Here is a 20,040-nt window from a genome sequence, read left to right as displayed (position 1 = left end):
GTCACATCTGGGAATGGGAACTGTATGGAGGGCCTTAAGTGCTCAAGGAACTAACATTTAATACCTCTGTATTACATACAGAGGTCTTGTGGTTCAATAGGTAGCTTCCCTACCTCTGAAACAGAAGATTCAGGTTTGGATCCCACATCAGGAACTGATGACTAAGGAAGGTGTGTGTTCAGAATGTAGCCAAATAGGTTGAGTATCAACTTGTAAATCCTTCCAACATACACACCAATGTCAGGCAGTAAGAGGGGAGGGATTCCTGGTCATACATGTGCATGTTGCCACAAAGCAACTTGGAGTGGAATTTTACAGCCCCTCCTGCAGGTGGGATTTTCCAGTCAGTCCTGCCGAAGTCAATGGGCTTTTGAATGGCTCACTGCATTTTACACCCCCGCCCCCACCATGATGGTGCCAAAAAATTCCGCCCTTGGACCTCCTGAGTGAACTGTAACACACCAGCACACTGTTTATAAGTAGATTTTCAACAATGTCCATTTAAGCATTGTTTCTCGTGCTGATTGTACTTGTTTTTTGACTTATTCATGGTATTTATTACATTTTAGAAAATGATTGCACATCCACTTTAAGAAAAATCACATTACCTTACAAATAGGCCCATTTATGTATTATCATCCAGCAGAGCCAGGTTTTGGCCTTTGAGACCCAAAAATTGGACATTTGTCTAACTCTAAAATATACACATAAACCCTTGCACTCATCAAGTAATTCCTATTGATATCAGACTATCTTGTAATGTGGAGCATGTGGTCCAGCCCTCAATCACCCTAAGGTCAACAATACTTCCTTCCCTTGGACCACTGTCCTCTGAAACCTGCACCAAGTCAGCAAAAATCAGAGGCTTTACTTATACTGTGCTGCTCTCAGTGCTCCCTCTCCTGTCACACGGGCACTACACTTCTTAAAAAAATGCCTGTCCCCAGCCACCAATCATTGGCTTACCTTCAACTACTTCCTGTGGTCATTGGACACCCCTGGATGGCCTAGCATGGCTGTAGGCGAGATGTGTCCCATGGGCTGTGGTCTTCCTGCTCCTACGTTACAATGTGAAGTCAGGTGGAGGCAGTCTCACTGGGTTAGCAGGAGAGGAAGGAGACATCAGAAGTAAGCCATATCTGATTAGGCTCAGGATGCCTGATTTGTTTGGCCAAGGTGAAACCATGATTACATGCAAATAAGTGAACCTTTTGTGGGGTGTGACTTGAAAGGAAACTCATAAAGAGGGGGTTGATGGGGTGAATGTGGGAGACAGTGAAATGAAGAGGCAGGTGAGGATATTAGATTCAGAGGAGCAAGGCAGATGGAAGTGTCAGCAGAAGGGAATGAGACAGTTGGGGTGACAGTGGAGAAAAGCTTGTGTTGTGTGCAGCACAAGATTCCCCTCTGGAGACAGAGCCCACTAAGTAAGGGTATGAGTCTGGATTGCAGAGGGAAAGGAATACAGCAGAGGTGTATTGTGTGGCTTGAAAACAGGATAGCTGTGGAATAGTTTTGGAAAGTTTAGGCAAGGGAATCAAGGGGTGTCTTTGAATAGGGAATAAGAGATGAAAAATACTTGAGAGACTGTTTTAAAAGAGCTGGAAAGAAACAGCTTGGAAGTTAAATGACATCTGTACAGAGTACTGGAGAGACCCCATCTAGAATAGTGCATCCAATTCTTGGCATCATACCTCAGGAAGGTTATATTGGCCTTAGTGGAGGTGGTTGCAAGGTACAGAGCAGATTCACCAGAAGCGACACTGGGTCTAAAAGAGTTAAGTTCTGAGGATGGGTTGAATAGCTTTGACTTGTATTCCCTTTATATAGAGGGCTAAGGCATGATTTGATTGAGGTTTTAAGGCTGGTTAAATGATTTGATAGGGTAGATAGAGAGAAACTATTTCCACTGCTGGCAGACTCTACAACAAAGGGTTGTAACTTTAAAATTTGAGCTAGGCTGTTCAGGGGTGATGTCAGAAAGCATTTCTTCACATAAAGGATAATGGCAATCTATAATTTACTCCCCTATTGAGGCCGGGGTCAATTGATTCCTGTGAAATAAGGGTATTAAGAGTAACAGAATCAAGACAGGTAAATAAGATGCAGATCAGCCATGATCTAGCTGGATTCCACTTGAAGGGCTGAGTGGCCAAGTCCTGGTCCTATGGATGACTGTACATACTTAGAATCATGGGTTAGAAGAGAACAGGGAATTGGCACCAGTGTATGTGAAGTTTGGTTAGCTTGCAATCAAATGAACAGTTTGGAAATGTAAAGAGCTGTGCAGGAATGATAAGATGAAGATTTTCAGATGCCCAGTGGAGTCAGCTTTGAGATATGGTACTGACACTTGAGCATTTACTGGTAAACTAAGCCGTACCTTCACAAGAGAGAAATCTTAGATACCAGGTGACAACATCCTCAGTGAGATCCATTTGGAGATTTAGACAAAATAACAATATTTCTGTCCCATTGACACCAGTCCAAGTTCAATATTAAGGTAAAAGCAAAATACTGCGGATGCTGGAGATCTGAAACAGTTTGAATTTGACCAATTTGAAGAATCATATGGACTCAAAACGTCAACTGTGTTCCTCTCGGCTGATGCTGTCAAATATGCTGAGTTTTTCAAGCTATTTTTATTCTTATTTTTGTTTTTGTTTCAATATTAAGGGATTGGATTTTTTGCCACTCTCCTGCCTGAAGTCAGATGGGATGGCAAGGCAAAAGGGGGGATATTGGGCTGTGAGACCCACCGCTGAATCCCCTCACCCAGTCCATATCGGAACTGCTACTGGCTGCCACGTCCCCACCTACCCAATGTCAAAGCTCAGTGGAGGAGATGGAGGGACATGGGCTATGCTCTCCTTGGCCTTTTCCATCTTGCCAGTCTCTGTTCTCTTGGACAGCCAGCTGAACTATGGGGCACTGGTGGGAATGGATTCAAATGGAGAGAAAGGTGATCAATCGAGGCCTGCTCAATCTCCAAATAATTAGCTGATGAAGATCTCAGTCTCTGCGCAGACGTACAAAGAACAAACCAGGACAGTCTCTCTTCCTCAGGTCCCCTTTAATACTCCTCCTATTTCTGCTACAACATTACCTTGATTACCCTGAGGGGCCACGGTGGAGGATCCCGCTTGCTGCTGGAAATCCCATCAGTAGATCACCATGTCTACCTATTGGTCCTTAATGCCTAAACCCTGGTCTGGCATCTGGACAGTGGATGGAGATCCTAACTTTTATTATCAGGATGTAGGCATTGTATACAAGGCCAGCCTTAGTTGCCCATCATAGAGTAACAGCAAAAATAAAGTAAAGGAGAGACCTGGTAGTCATTCATTCAGAGCAAAAAAAGGAATGGGTTTCTGAATTATTACCCTGGGAATCCAAACCCAAAAAGAGAGATTACTCTAGAATCAAATAAAATACTCAACTTGTACAGGAGACAGAAAGTTCTCTCCTAGACGGTTCCCACTGTGCAAGAGGAATGAAGAGGTTGCAGTAAAGTCATAGGGCCACCAGCTGTTGTGAACTGATGAATGTGTAGTAGAAAAGAAGGGAGAGCTGGAATGGAGGAGATTGGAAATGATGGAGTTAATCAGCCAATAAGCATTCAGAGTGGAACAGGAACAAGGTTACAATAATGTTAGTATTAATAGGAGTTCAAATTGATGAAGTAAATGTACAGACCAACAAAATTTTCAGAGATTAGGAAACAGATGCATGCGCCTTTTTCCTCATAAACATACATCAATACATCTCCATCTTAGATCTCCAGGAATTGCAAATATATCTCGAGGGATATTTAACATTTTAAATTCTCGTCCTTGTGTTTAACTCCCCCTGTGACCTCCCCCCGAATCTGCATTTCTATAAACTCATCCGACCAGACAACCCTTCCACAGCTCAGTAATCATTCTTTTTTTGGAGTTTAAAAAGTCGCTTCTTCCTTTGCAATGCTGGAATGAAATCAAATGCTTCAGTGTAATTTGCAGTGCATTGAGTATAACATTGAAGTAGCATTTATCATCAATATAGATTGGATTCAAAATTCTTCAAATGAAATGGAGGTAGTCACTGGTAATTTAAGAAACAACAACGCTGTTCTCTGATGATGGGCCCTAATGGATTCTTCAACTAGTAGATACTTGTTTTTTAATTGCTGCTGAGTATTAATGCGCTCCATGTACTGGGGCACCACTTCAAGCAAATCTTTTATCTCAGAGTGCAGGATAGCTGTAATGACCTGATTTGGCTTTATTAGTGATGTTATCTTCAAAAGAAGCCTGTGAAACATGTTTCTCCAATTCACAACCATTATTCTGAAGAGATCTTGGTGTCAAGACATTAGGGGTTGGAATATTCAGTGAGGGAGCAGCTACAAATGCTTACTGTTCATGTATTATGCCCCAGTGACACCAAGCCAAGTTCAATATTAAGGGATTGGGTTCTTTGCCACTACCCTGTCCGAAATCAGATAGGATGGCATGGAAAATGGGGGGATATTGGGCCGTGAGACCCCACTGTTGAATTCCCTCTCCCAATCCACAACAGAACTGCTGTTGGCTGCCAATTCCCCTGCAAAGAATGAACCGGGACAGTTTCTCTTACTCTGGTCGCTTTAATGCTTCCTCCTTTTTCTGCTACAACATTACCGTGATCACCTTTAGGGGCCATGGTGGAGGCCTCCACTTGCTACTGGAAATCCCACCAATGGATCATCATGTGTACTTAATGGTCCCCATTGCATAAACCCTGGTCTGGCATCTGGACGGTAGGTGGGGATCCTAACTTTTATTACCAGAATGCAGGCATGATATACAAAGTCAGCTCCAGTTGCCCATCACTAGTTGCCCTGAGTGTAGATTTTTGAACTGCTGCAATTCTTTACCGAGGTGTGATACAACTTGAATAGCTTGCTAAGCCACTTCAAAGCGCTGTTTGGAGCCAACCACATTGTTGTGGGACTGCTATCAGTTTAGGCCAGATCAGGTAAGGATACCTGCATCCTCCAGTTTTTCACCAAAGTAACCATATATGCTGAGCTTTTTCAGCACTTCTTGTTTTTATTTCAAGCAAATTCTACTGCACAGCACTTCTCACAGTGAATTTCTATGACTCATCTAATAGCTTCCTTGTAACCAAAGGAGTTAATGAGGAGGAATATTGAGAGTCTCAACCCATTCCACATTATAGGCATGGACTCAGCAAAGATCTGCTTTAAAATGGGCCTTTTTTGCTAGATAAAATGGACATTCTGGACAATGAGATAGAAGTGTTTCAAATAAAAAAAGAGTTGGAAAGGTGAGATAGAAATAGGCTGTTTCCAGAAGTTGAGGGGTCTAGAATGATGGACCATGGATACAAGATTAAATGTCTGAGATTTGGAAGAGAGAAGAAGAAACGTCTTCATAGACAGAATTGAAAGGCTGTGGAATTCACTTTCAGGGTCAGAGGTTGAGGCAGAAACTATGTCAAAAATTCAAGGTTAGATTGGAGAAGTGGGTGAAGGGAAAGGGAGTGAAGGGATTTGGGAACAGGTTAAGTAAATGTGATGAGGACTATTTGCTTGTGTGGAAGCCAACCACTAACATGGGCTAGCTGGACTGAATAGTCTGTGAAATGATGATTCGGAATTCTGCACTGCTTGACAGTTCCATTTGGAGTGACTACAGGATAGCTGACATGGGAACTGATAACTACTTCAGTAGAAGGTCCTGTACCGAGGTTGGAACTGAATCAGGAGTTGGTAGAGCAGAGAGAGCTTTATTCAGCAATTGGATGGCTTACACTGACATGGTGACTGAAATGCAAATTTTCCAATAATAAAACCACTTACAGTGATTTAATCAATAATTCAAAATAGCCACATGTGTTAGCAATTGCAGTCAGGGGCGATTGTTCAGCTTTGGTGGACCATCACAGAGAGGCTGCAGAAGGGAGGTACAAGAGTAATCCCAAATGCATAGGATGACAAAAGATCAGAAATACCTGGGCAATAAAATTGGTTCATGCTATCAGTGTCAAACAGGCTCATAGTGAGTCACAGGCCAATCTTTTGTTTCACCATTTGACTTCTTTGGAAAAGATAATTGTTATTACACAGGCCTATGACTCGCCATGAGCCTGTTGGACACTGATAGCATGAACCAATGTTATCACTTAGGTGTTGGAAAATGGAGAATTTTGCATTTCAGTCACCATGTCTGTATAAGCCACCTGGTCAGGCTGGATACTGGATAAAGCTCTCTCTGCTCTGCCAATCCCTGATTCATCTTCAACCTCAGTACTGACATGAAAAGCAGATTATAGCCACAGCTTACTTATGGGCGTATTGACCTTTTTAAGGAAGGCTTGTGTGTTTCTAAAGAAATGCAAGCAAAGGCACTGAGCAAGAGATGGCTGATAAAGTAAAGTGACCACTTTCTGGAAGATCCCGATGTGGGTCTTATTGCTCTTTTTTACACACTCTGTGAAGGGTCATCAAAGCTGAATATTAAATTTGAAGCTTAGTCTGAGTAGCATCAGCAGTGACTCAGTGGTTGCACTATCGTTTCTGACGCAAAGGTTTGAGGGTTCAAGCTCCACTCCAGAGGCGTGAACACAGGCAAAATTTGCCCTTGGTGTGCAGGATCAACAGGGGCGAGTAGGGGCAGTCGGGAAGCCAACCGCTGCCTGTGATCGACAGCGCACTACAATTTCACATTGGCGAGCCAAGTAAGGCCAGCCCAGCAAGATACGTGAGCGGCAGTGCCGAGCACTGCCTGTGCAGACAGGGGGAAGAGGGCGATCAGGCCTAGCGCGAACTTTGCACATGCATGTGAGAGAACACTGAATAATCTCCCTGAGCCACGGAGCTTCCTCAGGGATATGAAGAAGATATTGAAAAAATTAATAAACAGCAGAAAAAATGGAATAAAACATGTCACATGAGCAGGGACATAAAAACATAAAATGTTATTTTATTTTTATTTGCTTTTGGAAACCTCATCTCGCCAACGGATGAGGTTTCCAAAAAGGTTCAAAGGCCGCTTAGCCTTTTCACCTGCTCACCAACTGTTAGGTTGAACAGGCAGTGAAAAATTAACATCAATTGATAACTTAATGGCCTTAATAGGCCAGTTAATTGTCAGTGGGTGTGCTGCCAGCTCTGGGGTGCGCTGGCCAACTGAACTATTGTGCAACTGCGCCTTGACATCATTTCACATGCGGTCAGGTCGGGTGCATGCCCGCCTGCCGAGCTCAAAAATTCTGGCCATAATCTAGGCTAACACATCAGTGCAACGCTGAGGGAGTGCTGCAACTATTGGCATTGGGTGCTCTCAGGTGACATACTAAACTGAGGCCCTGACTGTCCTCTCGGGTGGAAGGAAAAGATCTCATGTCACTACTTGGGGGTGTGGAGTGGAGTTATTCTGGACAATATTTATCCCTCAAGCTAAAATCAGAACATTTGGTCATTTCATTTCATTTCACTGTTGCCTGTGGGATCTTGGACCTTGCTGTGTGAAAATTGGCTGCTGTGTTTGCCTTGATTGTAACAGCGATTACACTTCAAAAGTACTTGATTGGTTGTGAAGTACTTTGGGACACCCTGAGGTAGTGAAAGATAGTATAGTAATGTGAACTCCTTCTTTCACTGTACCTCCTCAGCACAATCTCTATGGAGGGAAGCTGTCCCTGTTCCCCAAAATTCCTTTTCCTTTCTCATCTCTCCTCAACATCACTTAGCTGTTCAAAGTGTTGAGTCTTCTGTTCTTCTCCGGCACTTAACCGAATCTCCTGTTTCTAACCTTAACCATTGAGTATAATCTTTTTTGACCTATATGTAATACTGTATATTTACCAGAGACAGGGGTCCATAATTGTCACTCAAAGCTCCCACTGCCATTGTTAACAATTGAAAATAGTTGCCAAGATAGATCTTTTTAGCCATTTAAATTTGAATGACTGGGCAGCTAGCTATATAATTTGTGAGGTAGGTTTTTGTGGTAGGGCTTTGAATCTATCTATATATTAATATCTATCTATGAATTTATGTTGTTATCTCTTCCAGCTGAATTCTGCTAAAGTGAAAGCATCTCTATTGTTGCCAGGAGACACAATTTAGTTGCTGTAGCAAAAACTGAAGGGAAGCAGTCACTCAGCATAGCTTGGTAGTGGTAATAAGATAGTGATATGGGATTAAAACATGAGAAAGTCTATCCCCAGAGACCCATCTGACGAGCTTGCTGCTTTAAAGTGTTGGACTGAAATTGCTGTGCTGTGCTAGTGGGAAGTGAGTTAATGTTTAATGTTAGAGCCTGGTTGCTTTTCAAGAAGGGTTCAATACAAGTGGATGGTTTGGTTAAAATAGCGGATATAGCCATTTCATATCTTCATTACTAACTGGTCAGATTTTAATTTCAATGTTTTGACTGTGAAATGATGCATCAGACATGTAGTCAGCCTCTGACGTAAGTGTCGCAAATATAGGATTTTCCTTCATTGATAGCTCTGATGACTTATCAGCTTCATGGTAAAGATTCCATGGTGCACAAGATGTGTGTTGTGTCAAAACGTCTGAAGATGCAGTAGAGTCTAGCGGTATCTCTGAGATTCTGTGTAGCTTTATTACATTAGATTTGGATTCTATGAATTAAGTCAAGTTGATTGGGTTGGGTTAGATTGGATTGGGATAGTTTGGATAGGATTCACTCGAAAACTTGTATCAGGCTCTTAGAGGGGAATTTTAACCCTCAAAAACTAGTGGGTTTGGACTGAGTGGAATGTAACAATTTTAAAAATCTCAGATCCAAACTCAACCCACCTTGAAACTGCCCATTTATGGAAGGCGAGATGGGGCAGGGCAACCAATCCAGTCCCAGAGAGTTGATTTATTCACTTAAACATTTTAATGAGGCTGTACGCCTCAGATTTTATCTCTCTTCCAGTTTTAACATTGAATGGCTGGGTTTCCGGGCCGGAGAAAACAGAGCAGCTAAAGGGACATGAGCAATACTGAGCATTAGAGTTAAGGCCTTTCTAGTTCTATTGGTGGGTCAGGAGGAGCAAGAGTGCTTCTTCCCAGCAATTCAATCTACCGCTTCTCTCCACGATTTGACACCCATCATCATAAAAATTCCCCCTCTCCATGGTTGGAACCCCATCCCCCCTCCCCCCTCCCCCCATCCAATGATGTCACCTCTCCCTCTTAATCTCCCCATGGTAGTAGCCCCTCCACTTCCCATTATGGCCCTCAAACTGTCTGCAACCTCCCAAGAGGCCATTGAATGTTTTTAAGGCAGAAGTAGATAGATTCTTGTTAGGCAAAGGAATCAAAGGTTATTGGTGGGGTGGAGGGAACGTGGAAATCGAGACACAAGAAGATCAGCCATGATCTTATTGAATGGTGGAGCAGGCTTGAGGGGCCGAATGGTCAAACCTGTTCTTATTTCTTATGTTCTTATGTAAGATCACCCCCTTAACCTACAAGCTGCATCTTCAACCCCAGCAGGACAAAACTCAGCCTTATTGTTCCTGAGGCCCCACCCTCCCCCATTATAAACATGCCATGGACTGCCTGTAGGGCAAGTATATTTTTTCTGTATAAACATAGATGCACAATTAAACATATTTATCTGTTAATATTTTTGTTTTACCCACTTGATGAATAACATGTTACCGGTGCCGAACAATAATTCTGCCTTCGACGTGCCTACGCGTAAGTAATAATCGGCACTCCCCCACCTCTGTGCTTTGCTTCCATTGATGTCTTTGCTGAAGTTGCAGCTTCACATAGGCGGGTTTTATTAAATGGGACCAATGTTTCCAGTGCTGCTCAAGAAGCGGTGCTGTATTCATTGGAGCATCCACACCAGAATGTCTCCAACAGTGTTTCACTGGGCTTGGTGCGAGGGAGCTGCCTGATGAAATGTCAGTGAGCTCTTCCAAAAGCTTTGACAAGACGGAGGGCGACAGTTTAGTTTCAATATATTCACTAAATTGGCCAACCGGGATTATTCCACAGCGAGTTCTGGAAAATAAGTATTTGCTGAGTAGAACAGAAAAAAAAGTGCCTTCAGCTGCAGTTTGATTGTTAAAGTCAACTTTTCCTGGCCGAAAGAATGTAAGAGCTCAAACGTACCCTTAGGTTCCCCCTCCCTGCAACTGTCACCGGGACAGGCTGACAAGGAGGGTAAACCTTCATAAGGCTGCGTACATTGGCAGGATAATTGCTACTTTTTCAGTAACAAAAATAATCAACACAAAGGGATCGTTTTACAATATAAAAGATTTATACTTTTTTAAAAATCTGCCTTTCATCTCTTACATACTATTTTTTACTTGTTGGAGGGATGTGGGCATCACTGGCAAGGCCAGCATTTATTGGCCATCCCTAAATGCCCTTGAGAAAGTGGCGATGAACTTCTTGAATTGCTGCAGTCCATGTGGTGTAGAAAGGTTGGTTGGGAGGAACTTTGACTCAGCAATACTGAAGGAACGGCGATATAGTTCCAAGTCAAAACGGGGAGAGCTGGTGCAGACACGATGGGCCGAATGGCCTCCTTCCAAGCCATAACAATTCTGTGATCCTGTGGGTGATTTGGAGGGGAATTTGCAGGTGGGGGTGTTCCCATGTGTCTGCTACCCTTATTCTTCTAGGTGGTAGTGGCCTTGGGTTTGGAAGGTGTTGCTGAAAGAGACTTGGAGAGTTGCTACCATGCTTTTTGTAGATGATGCACACTGCTGCCACTGTGCACTTGTGGTAGAAGGAGTGAATGTTGAAGGTGGTAGAGGGGGTGCCAATCAAGCAGGCTGCTTTGTCCTGGATGGTCTAAAGCTTCTTGAGTTTTGCTGGAGTTGCACTCATTCAGGCAAGTGGAGAGTATTCCATCGCACTCCTGACTTGTGCCTTGTACAGACTCTGGGAAGTCACGAGGTGGATTACCCACCACAGAATTCTCAACCTCTGAGTTGTTCTTACTGAGTAGTCAATAAGAACAACTGAGTATTCAGTTGTGAGGGGAATTGAGTATTCAGTTCCCCTCCCAATAAACAATAACATTCTACTAGCTTTCCTAATTACTTGCTGTACCTGCATCCTAACTTTTGCGATACATGCACCATTACACCCAGACCCCTCTGCATCTCATAGCCCTGCAATCTCTCACCATTTAGATAATATGCTTCTGTTTTATTCTTCCTGCCAAAATCGACAGTTCCACATTCTCCAATACTATATCCTTTTGCCAGATCTTTGCCCACTCACTTAACCTTTCTATATCCTTTTGTCCTCTTCACAACTTACTTTCCTATCTATCTTTGTGCCATAAGCAAATTTAGCAACCATACATTTGGTCACTTCATCCAAGTCATTTACATGGATTGTAAAAGTTGAGGCCCCAGCACTGATCCCTGTGGCGCACCTTTCATCACAACTTGCCAACCAGAAAATGACCCATTTATGTCTATCTCTGTTTCTTGTCAGCTGACCCAATGACGGAAGGAAGTTCCATCATAAGGTCAGAAGTGGGGGTGTTTGCTGACGATTGCACAACGTTCAGCTGCGACTCCTCTGATACTGAAGCAGTCCATGTCTAAATGCAGCAAGACCTGGACAATATCCAGGCTTGGGCTGACAAGCGGCAAGTAACATTCGCGCCACAGACGTTGCCATGGAGAATGCCTCTACCAATCAGAATCCATTGACAACCAATGAGCACTCTCTTCTCAGTATAAAGTTGTTCCTTCTCTGACATTGGTATTCTTATGACTGTCCTGATGCATGCAAGATGAAAAGCTTTGGCAAAGTGTCTTTTTTCAGCAATACTCTGGGGTCAATTAGAAAACCAAAATATTCTTTTCTCAGTCCTGTGATCCTGACTAGCTTGGTTTTAATTAGCATTGCCAATCTTAGGCAGTGTTTTATAATCACTTAAACCAGGATTTAATGTTTATTCTCTGATTGCCATTCTCCTTGAACTATATTGGAAACGGTTCAGCTGATTTGGTATGAGGTCCTGTAATACCACCTATTGGTGCGGGAAGAAAACTGCAGGCAACATCAAACAATTCAGTAAAGTTCTGTCAGTGGAGGCTTTAACTTTTGAAATACATGAGCAATTCTGTCCAACATTTCGATTGCTAAAAAAGGTAGAGTAGTTTATAAAGCATTTTAAACAGCAGGACCTCTCTCTTTTGGTGGCACGGATGGTTAAGGTGAAGTGTAGGTCAGAAGGCCCCTGGTTCAGTGACAGCAGGATGACAACAGTTAAAAAAGGAAGATCTGCCTTTATAGTTTGTCTTTTAGCACCACAGAACACCCACAGTGCTTTACAGGTAATGAAGTATACTTTTGAAGTATAGTTACTCTCATGATGCAGGATAGCTGCCAATTTACACACAGCAAGATCCCACACACAGCAATGTGATAATGATCCAGATAATCTGTTTTTCCGATGTTGATTGAAAGGTAACTCCATTGTTCTTCTCTGAATAGAGCCTTGGGGCTGGATATTCCCATCCTGGATTGGGCTGGAATAGAGGTGGGCAGGAAATAAAAATGGCCGAGACATCGAAGGGCCAGAGGTCCCGCCTCCATTTTCTGCCTCACCGACCTTCCCGAGGGCGGAGGGAGATGTTGGCTTCAGAACTCGCCCGTGCCAATTAAGAGGCCAATTGAACTTGCTGAGGGCTTATTAAAATCCTGTCTACAAAAACCTTTGGTATATTCCCGGAGAGGCCTAGAATTCAACAGCTGACTGTCACACAGCTGAAAGGAGGCAAGGACCATGTCTGGGACAAGTCATGGAGGTGAGGAGAGTTTCAAAACGTAAGCCAAAATGCTTTTCAAAGGTTAAAAGGCTTAACCTTTAAAGTTAAAGTTGCAGCAGCCCCACACAGGTCAGGGGAGGAGTCAGGATTATGAACTCTGCCAGCCCAGGAGTCACCACCCACCTGGCAACAGGTGGGCACTGGAGCAGTGGACACAGCTGTTTGAAGCCCACCCGAGACATCAGGAAAGCAGCAGCTGGAAATGGGAGCTACACCGTCAGGCATTGAAGACCATTGGAAATGAGGAGCAGCAGCCTGCAGAGGAAAGGCAGAGCACTGGGCATTAGGAAGCCAGAGGCTAGAGGAGAGGGACAAGGAGCATGAAGGAGAAGGCAACACCACCCTGAGCACAGCATCAATGGACAGAGGCACAGAGAGCTGTGGATGACTGAGAACCAGTGCTGAAGGAGATAGTAACTCTCCAGGCAGATGATTACTGACATCACTGAAGTGGCAGCCTTGATTTTTGTGTTTGTGTCCTGGAGTGGATTTACACCCATAGCCTTCTGATTCAGAAGCAAGAGTTCTACCAACTGAGCCACGATGGACATGTATGACCTTGAGCTAGGGAAAGGAAAATTAGCCCACGACTCATGGCTGCCACCCAGCTGCTGTTGGAACGTCCCTGAGTGTAATCGTGGGGCAGGGACTGCACTGGAGTTGGTTGTGGTTCAGTCTATGATTAAATAGTAACATGAAGAAATGACAAGTCAGCTAAGGTATGGGATGGCATTTGTGAGCCATTCAATCAAATCTCGGTAAAGAACAAACTGATGGCCAAGATTTTTCCCTCATCGGGCGGGCTCGGTGGGGGTGGGTGGGAGCGGTCAGGAAGCTGACCGCCGCCTGCGATCGGGGCTGGACCGCGATTTCACGCTAGCGGGCCATGTGAGACCCACGTAGCATGAAACGCACACGGTAGTGCTCAGCGCTGCTTGTGGTGGGAGGGAGGAGGATGAACGTGCAAGTTCGCCATGCACGTGGATGCGCACTGGAAAAGATCCCCGAGACAAAGAACTGCCATAGGAAGATGAAATGTTTAAGAATCAAAAATAAATAATTTTAAATTGTTAAAAAATATGTCCCTTCATGTGACTGTCGCGTGAGCAGGGATGTGTTAGAAATTAGGATGAAATTTTAAATTTTTTTTAATGACGGATCAAAACCTCATCTCACTCGTGGATGAGGTTTAGCAAAAAATGCAAAGGCCGCTTGGTCTTATCGCCTTCCCTCCAACCGTGAGGTTGGATGGGCATCAAAAAATTTAAAACAATTACATTGTTAATGGCCTTAATATGTCTTTTAATTGTTGGCAGGTGCGCTGCCAATTCCTGTGTGCGCCCACTGACCAAAATATCACGGGACTCCACGTTAACTTTGGGACACTCACCCAACATCATTGCGGGTCATGTTATGCTCAAGTGGGTTGGGAGCGTGCCCACCCGCTCAGCGAAAAATCCTGCCCGATAAATCTCAGTGAAGAACGATTATAGTTATTTTGATTTTTAAACTGAAGAAAAGCAAGTTCCCAAATAAATGTACATAGTCTCAAAAATACTCAGACAACCTTTATTTCAATGTTTTTCCTTTACAAATTGTGATTCAATCCAATCCTTTAAATATTTACACCATAAACGCGGAATACAGCAGAAATCCCAATTCCCTTTATAAAATACTCAGCTCGTTTTCCTTCCCATAGCTGACACACTGCTTTCATTGGCTTTTGCAGCACCTTATTGAACATTAGCACCTTGTATACCTTTGAAAGCAACACACAGAAGGTTTCAGTTGCAATGACCCAGAATGCGAATCTGCTATTTAGTACAGATGTGCTTCTTATACCAGACACCACAGGATAGGTCACATCTGTTGAACACTCTCAGATGAAGTGAAATATTGCTTTATTATGAACAATTACAGCCCAAATGTAGACATGGTCAACAGTGGAGCATGGGCGCTTGTATAAAATTCTCTGGGCTATTATTTTAGAATAATGTTAATCCATTTAAAATAAAGTGACAGTTATGTCAAAATAACAAATAATACACCAACATTTGGATAAAATAAAGAAAGAATATGCATTTATATAAGTGACTTCGACAGCCTCACAATGTTCCAAGGGTTTTCACACCCAGTACAGTACTTGTGAAGTGTAGTCGCTGTTGCCATGTAGACAACGAGGCAGTCAATTTTGTGCACAGCCAGCTCCCACAAGCAGCAATGAGATAATGAACCAACACTCTGTATTAGTGATGTTGATTGGGGCCAGGACACCGGGGAGAACTGTCATGCTCTGTTTCGAATAGTGTCACAGGATCTTTTATACAGGCTCTTTAGGACCTCTGCCAAAAGATAGCAGCTCCAGTAGCTAGTGCAGCACCTCCCACGGCATTCCACTGCTATGTCATTCTGGAATATGTGCTCAAACCTCCAGGGTGGTTTTCAAACTAACAACCATCTGACTCAAAGCTCAGAGGGCTAAACCTGAACCCCAGATTAAAAAATACAGTGTGCCCAAGGTGAGGTCTGAGATGGAGTGGTTCATGAAATTACATTGTCTGATTAATAAAGGGCCTATTGCTGATGCTGTATAGATTTTGTATGTTTGTATTTCTGTGTAATATTCAGCCACTAGTCTTGCCCACAATAACCTAGGCTGCTCGTCTAATCCCCAAGTTGACATAATTTCCTCCACATTTTTCCCAAGTGTCTTTCTGAAGAGGGTCCTGCCCTTTGCTCGGATATCCAATTGGGCAACCAAAGGATATTCTTGACTACGTAACTGAGGGCCAAACACTTGTTATGAATTAATTTTAGAAACCACACCTGCACCTGTCAGTGGCCTGCAAGCTTTAAGCAAGCTATGCATCATTCATAAAAAAAAATGTTCTTGTGGAGCAGGAGGGCTAAGAATGCTCCTCAACTCCACAGCAGTCACAATCACCCCTTCCCCAACATACTGAGGGGTAGTGCCAGCAAGGCAAGCCGGGGAAATTGCAATCTGGCTCAGGCAAACTGTCTGTGGAGGTCGGAGGATGAAGGATTCAGTTCCATGGATCCTTGGGCTTCTTGGTTCAGGGGCAGGTTGGCTGACTCACTTCCACCCCACAGCATCCTCCTAAATTCAAACCCATCACTAAACACCACAGTCTGGGCTCATGGTTTTAGAAGGGCAACTTGGGTTTGGTGCCCAGTTAGGTACCGACTACCTGTAAAGACCAGAATCCCATTCTTTCCCTCCAGGAGAGGAATGGCAAAAATATTAATTAATTCATCAAATATACAAATATATTTTTCATATTGGTGTTCAAAGCCTAGGGATGATTCTTTTTCCTCACCACACTGTACATTGTTGATCTATGTCACAGCTAGAATTAGAACAACAGCTAATTAATCATTTGTATATTTTCTCATTGTATTATTTGAAAACAGCATGTATTTACAACAATAATCTGCATTGACATAGTGCCAATAACATCCCGAGGTGTTTCACAGCATCGCGATCAGACCAAAGTTGACACAAAGGCAAAGGAGGATATGTTAAGGGGTAGAAAAGGTGTAGGTTTTCAGGAGGGGAATGAAGAGGCAAGCTTTAGGGAAGGATTTCTGAGACGGAGTCTACATTCCTGAAGGTACGGCCATCAATGCTGGAGTAAAGTTGGCGGTGGATGCGTGAGAGGCCACAATTGGAGGATCATTGAGATCGTGGAGTGTCATAGGTCTGGAGGAGTTTACAGAGATGATAAAGATCGAGGCTGGGGAGGAATTTTAATACAGCGATGAGCATTTTAAACTCAAGTCATTGGTTGACCAGGAGCCAATATAGGTTGCCAAGCACAGAGCTGATGTGGATAGGATATGTTCAGCTGAGTTGCAGATGAACTCAAGTTTATAGTTGGGGATCGGCAGGCCAGAAGAGCATTGGAATAGTCAAGTTTCATGGTAACAGCGTTTTTATTTAATGGCGAATTTCATCACAGTGGGTGTTTTTATAAAGGATACATCAGATTTGCAGAGACAAACAAATCATCTGACCTGCAGTGAACTGGATACAGATGGGTTAATATTCCGAACCCATATAGCTATTGACATATGGAAGGCTGCACTGCCCACAATTTTCTGCTCGTTGGTATGAAGGAGTAAAAATGACATTGTTAATATCAACCAGGGCAAGGAATGGCAGCTGTCACCAAGCACTCCTGGAGGTGGAGCTCTAACTTAATGCCTTAAGGAGAACACAATGGAAGAAAGCCTCAAAACAGAACACTGGGTCATTGTTGCTAAAATGAGCCTTACTGTCAATGGAGCCAGGCAACGACGGAAATGCAAGCAAGTCTTCTGTAGATTGCAGACCTTAGGGAATTTGTCAAATAATGTTGGGGGATCCAAGAGTTCATCAGCATTCTGCCTATCTGAGTTCAATCCACCATGTACTATGAACACTGTGTTTTGCAAACCCTGCATTTGATAGCTTTTTTTTACTAACATGCTACTTGTTGTTTGTTAATATTTGTAGGGTCGCTTATGTTGAAAATTTCAGAAATCCCTTCCTTGTATCGTCATATCTAAGGTATATTTAAGTGGGCCCAGTAAGAACTTGTGAAGATATAAAATGTTGTGAAAGGATCACAGGGCAAGATATTTTTGTTCGGTTGTTGGCCTTTGGGTCAGTACGGATTTGAGACTCACACCAAGGCTTGAGCTTACCTTAGTTAACATTCCAGCATGAGGGAGATGCAATGTCAAACACTGGCCTGTTTTGGTGAGTTTGGTAAAAATCCCAAAGCACTGGGTAGACAGTTCTCCTAGAGTCTTAGTTAACATTGGTCCCTCAACCAAGCAGCACCAAAATGTAGGATTACTGCTTATTCAACTTAAGACTGAGGGGTATCACTGGATCAAAATGGCTGCCCTGCTTGACTACATGACAGCAAATGTATGTTGGATATTCAACATGCTGTACCATACAAGTGGAAGCATTATTAAAATCTGCATGGCATTAACTAGAAAATTGAATTTTGAGCGTTGTATCAAAATGTTTTCACACATTAATTAATGTTAACATACGCTTTGGTGTCAAACACATAAACAAATACCGGAAAACTACAAGGAGCTTATTTACAAATTAGGGTTTCTCATTCATGATACTTAAGGACCACATCAGAAAGTTGTTTTCACAGTCGGATTTACTTATAATGAAGGTAATTTTTATATTCAACGGCTGGATGATTATCCATTGGAAGAGAGAGAAACTTCTTTTTAGAAGCCATCATTTCTACAATGAGTGAGTTCATTGCAGGCAGTGAAAGTGAAAATTACGTTCACTGTGCAGTGAGGATATTTGGATTATCAGACCACTAGTATTTGCATTCTATCCAGGATAGTGAGGACTGCCTCCATTTCCAACAGTTTCTCTCATGCTTCATCCTTGCCATGTCAGCACCAAGAAACATGTAGAAAGACTAAGTAAAAGCCTTTACATCTGTACAAAGTACAAAATATGTCCACAATATAACAATATATTCAAACAGACAACAAGGACAGCAATGCTGAACACAACATCACCAAGGAAAGAGCAAATGTCAAGGAAGCATTTTCTGTCCTCAACATTTTTAGAAGACTGCAGAGTGCTCCAAAAAAAAATTAAGTTTGGTACAACTCTGAGTCCCTAAGAGGAGACCCGTTCGAAGGGATCAGAGACTGGAGTGAGCAATTCGGTGCATCCGATCTGCCATTCCCGTAAAATTCCAGCTGTATATTTTAATGAATGGGACAACTGAGACTGCCATGAATCAGGCCCATCATTTCTCCAATCTCTATTGCTTAAGACTACAAGCTGGAAGTGGAGTCTCACAAAAACAATCCTCAAGTTTTCTTTTTTGCTATTGTGAAAGGAGAGATTGCTTTTCCAATGGCTTTTCTGTTCCTCTGTCCATTGCCTTGGGTAGACAATCTCTGTGATTGGTTGCTGGTCAACTTGCTTGTAAACATCTGAAGATAGGAGTCAATCTTTTGCAACAGATGCAAGAGTGAAATTGCGCCATGTGATGTAACTTAATCATTGAAATCATTTGTGTGAAATTCCTTGAACCATTAAGGATTAACAAAGTGGGTGGGGGCACACACATGCATACATACAGTAGTATAGAAGAGGGTAACGACAAATCAGCAACCTATTTGCACCCTGCTCATTGACTTCGATCGAACAGAAATTCAGATGGGGTGTAAAACAGGCTGCTGATTTGCTCTGGCCTGATTTGTAGTACCCACCAAGTTAAATTTCATCCCCACTGTCTCAACTCATAATAAAGGACAAGAGAATTCCATATACATACAAATTAATCACTGTACACTAACCTCACACAGTATCATTTCAGTGTACAAGTTTTCCCAAATGTAATTCTCAGCTGGGTTTAGGGAGCAGTATGTTTGTCGACTTGAGTCATTGCATGAGGTTCTGGGATCGTTATCATAAGCGAATCTAGATCACTACTCTTTAGTTTGCTCAGCTTGCGGCATGGGAACTCTTAATAGAGGCCCTAGAGTGACCGCACATTGCAACTTCAAACCTCATTATTCCTGCAATGTCTATTTCTGTGGAAAATTTCTGGCATTGAGCTGATCCAATACAAATCATTTCAAACCACAGGAAGCAAAAGTTGGACAATCATGTACGTTCCTTAAGGCTAGTAATCACTGCTGGTGATGAATGTAAAAGGTAGGATTTTTTTAATTGCATCCATGGCTCTCCACATGGGAAACTGAGTTAAGGGTCCAGGAAACATAGTTAGGGCTACAACGCTGCAGTCCTGGGCCTGGAGTTAGTTATTCACCTGGCGCGAGGCACAGGAAATTAGACCCAAATGTGCACCCAATGTATCTGCTGCTCTCTGATTCTCCAACCATTCCAGGGTTGGACTGTGAATGGCTCACTCATGTGACATCGCACCCACTTTTTCAATTGAGGTATCAATCCACTTTCTTCTGGGGGGTTGAGGGGGGGTGGGGCAGGGTGCGGTGGTGCAGAGGTATGGGGAAGTGGAATGGTTAGCAGGTAAGACCTCTGCTTTCTAACAGAGTGGTGTCACCCGAGCGAGCTCGGTACTGATCACTTCTGGCCTTGTATATTTTTATTTTGGGATTGCTATTATCAGCATCTGTGTAGAACTTCTACTTCACTTGAATTAATACTACTGTTTTTACTATTAGAGAGCAGCA

The sequence above is a fragment of the Carcharodon carcharias genome, chromosome 8 (assembly GCF_017639515.1).
Source record: "Carcharodon carcharias isolate sCarCar2 chromosome 8, sCarCar2.pri, whole genome shotgun sequence".
In the NCBI taxonomy this organism is placed as follows: domain Eukaryota; kingdom Metazoa; phylum Chordata; class Chondrichthyes; order Lamniformes; family Lamnidae; genus Carcharodon; species Carcharodon carcharias.
This window is presented reverse-complemented; position numbering follows the sequence as displayed.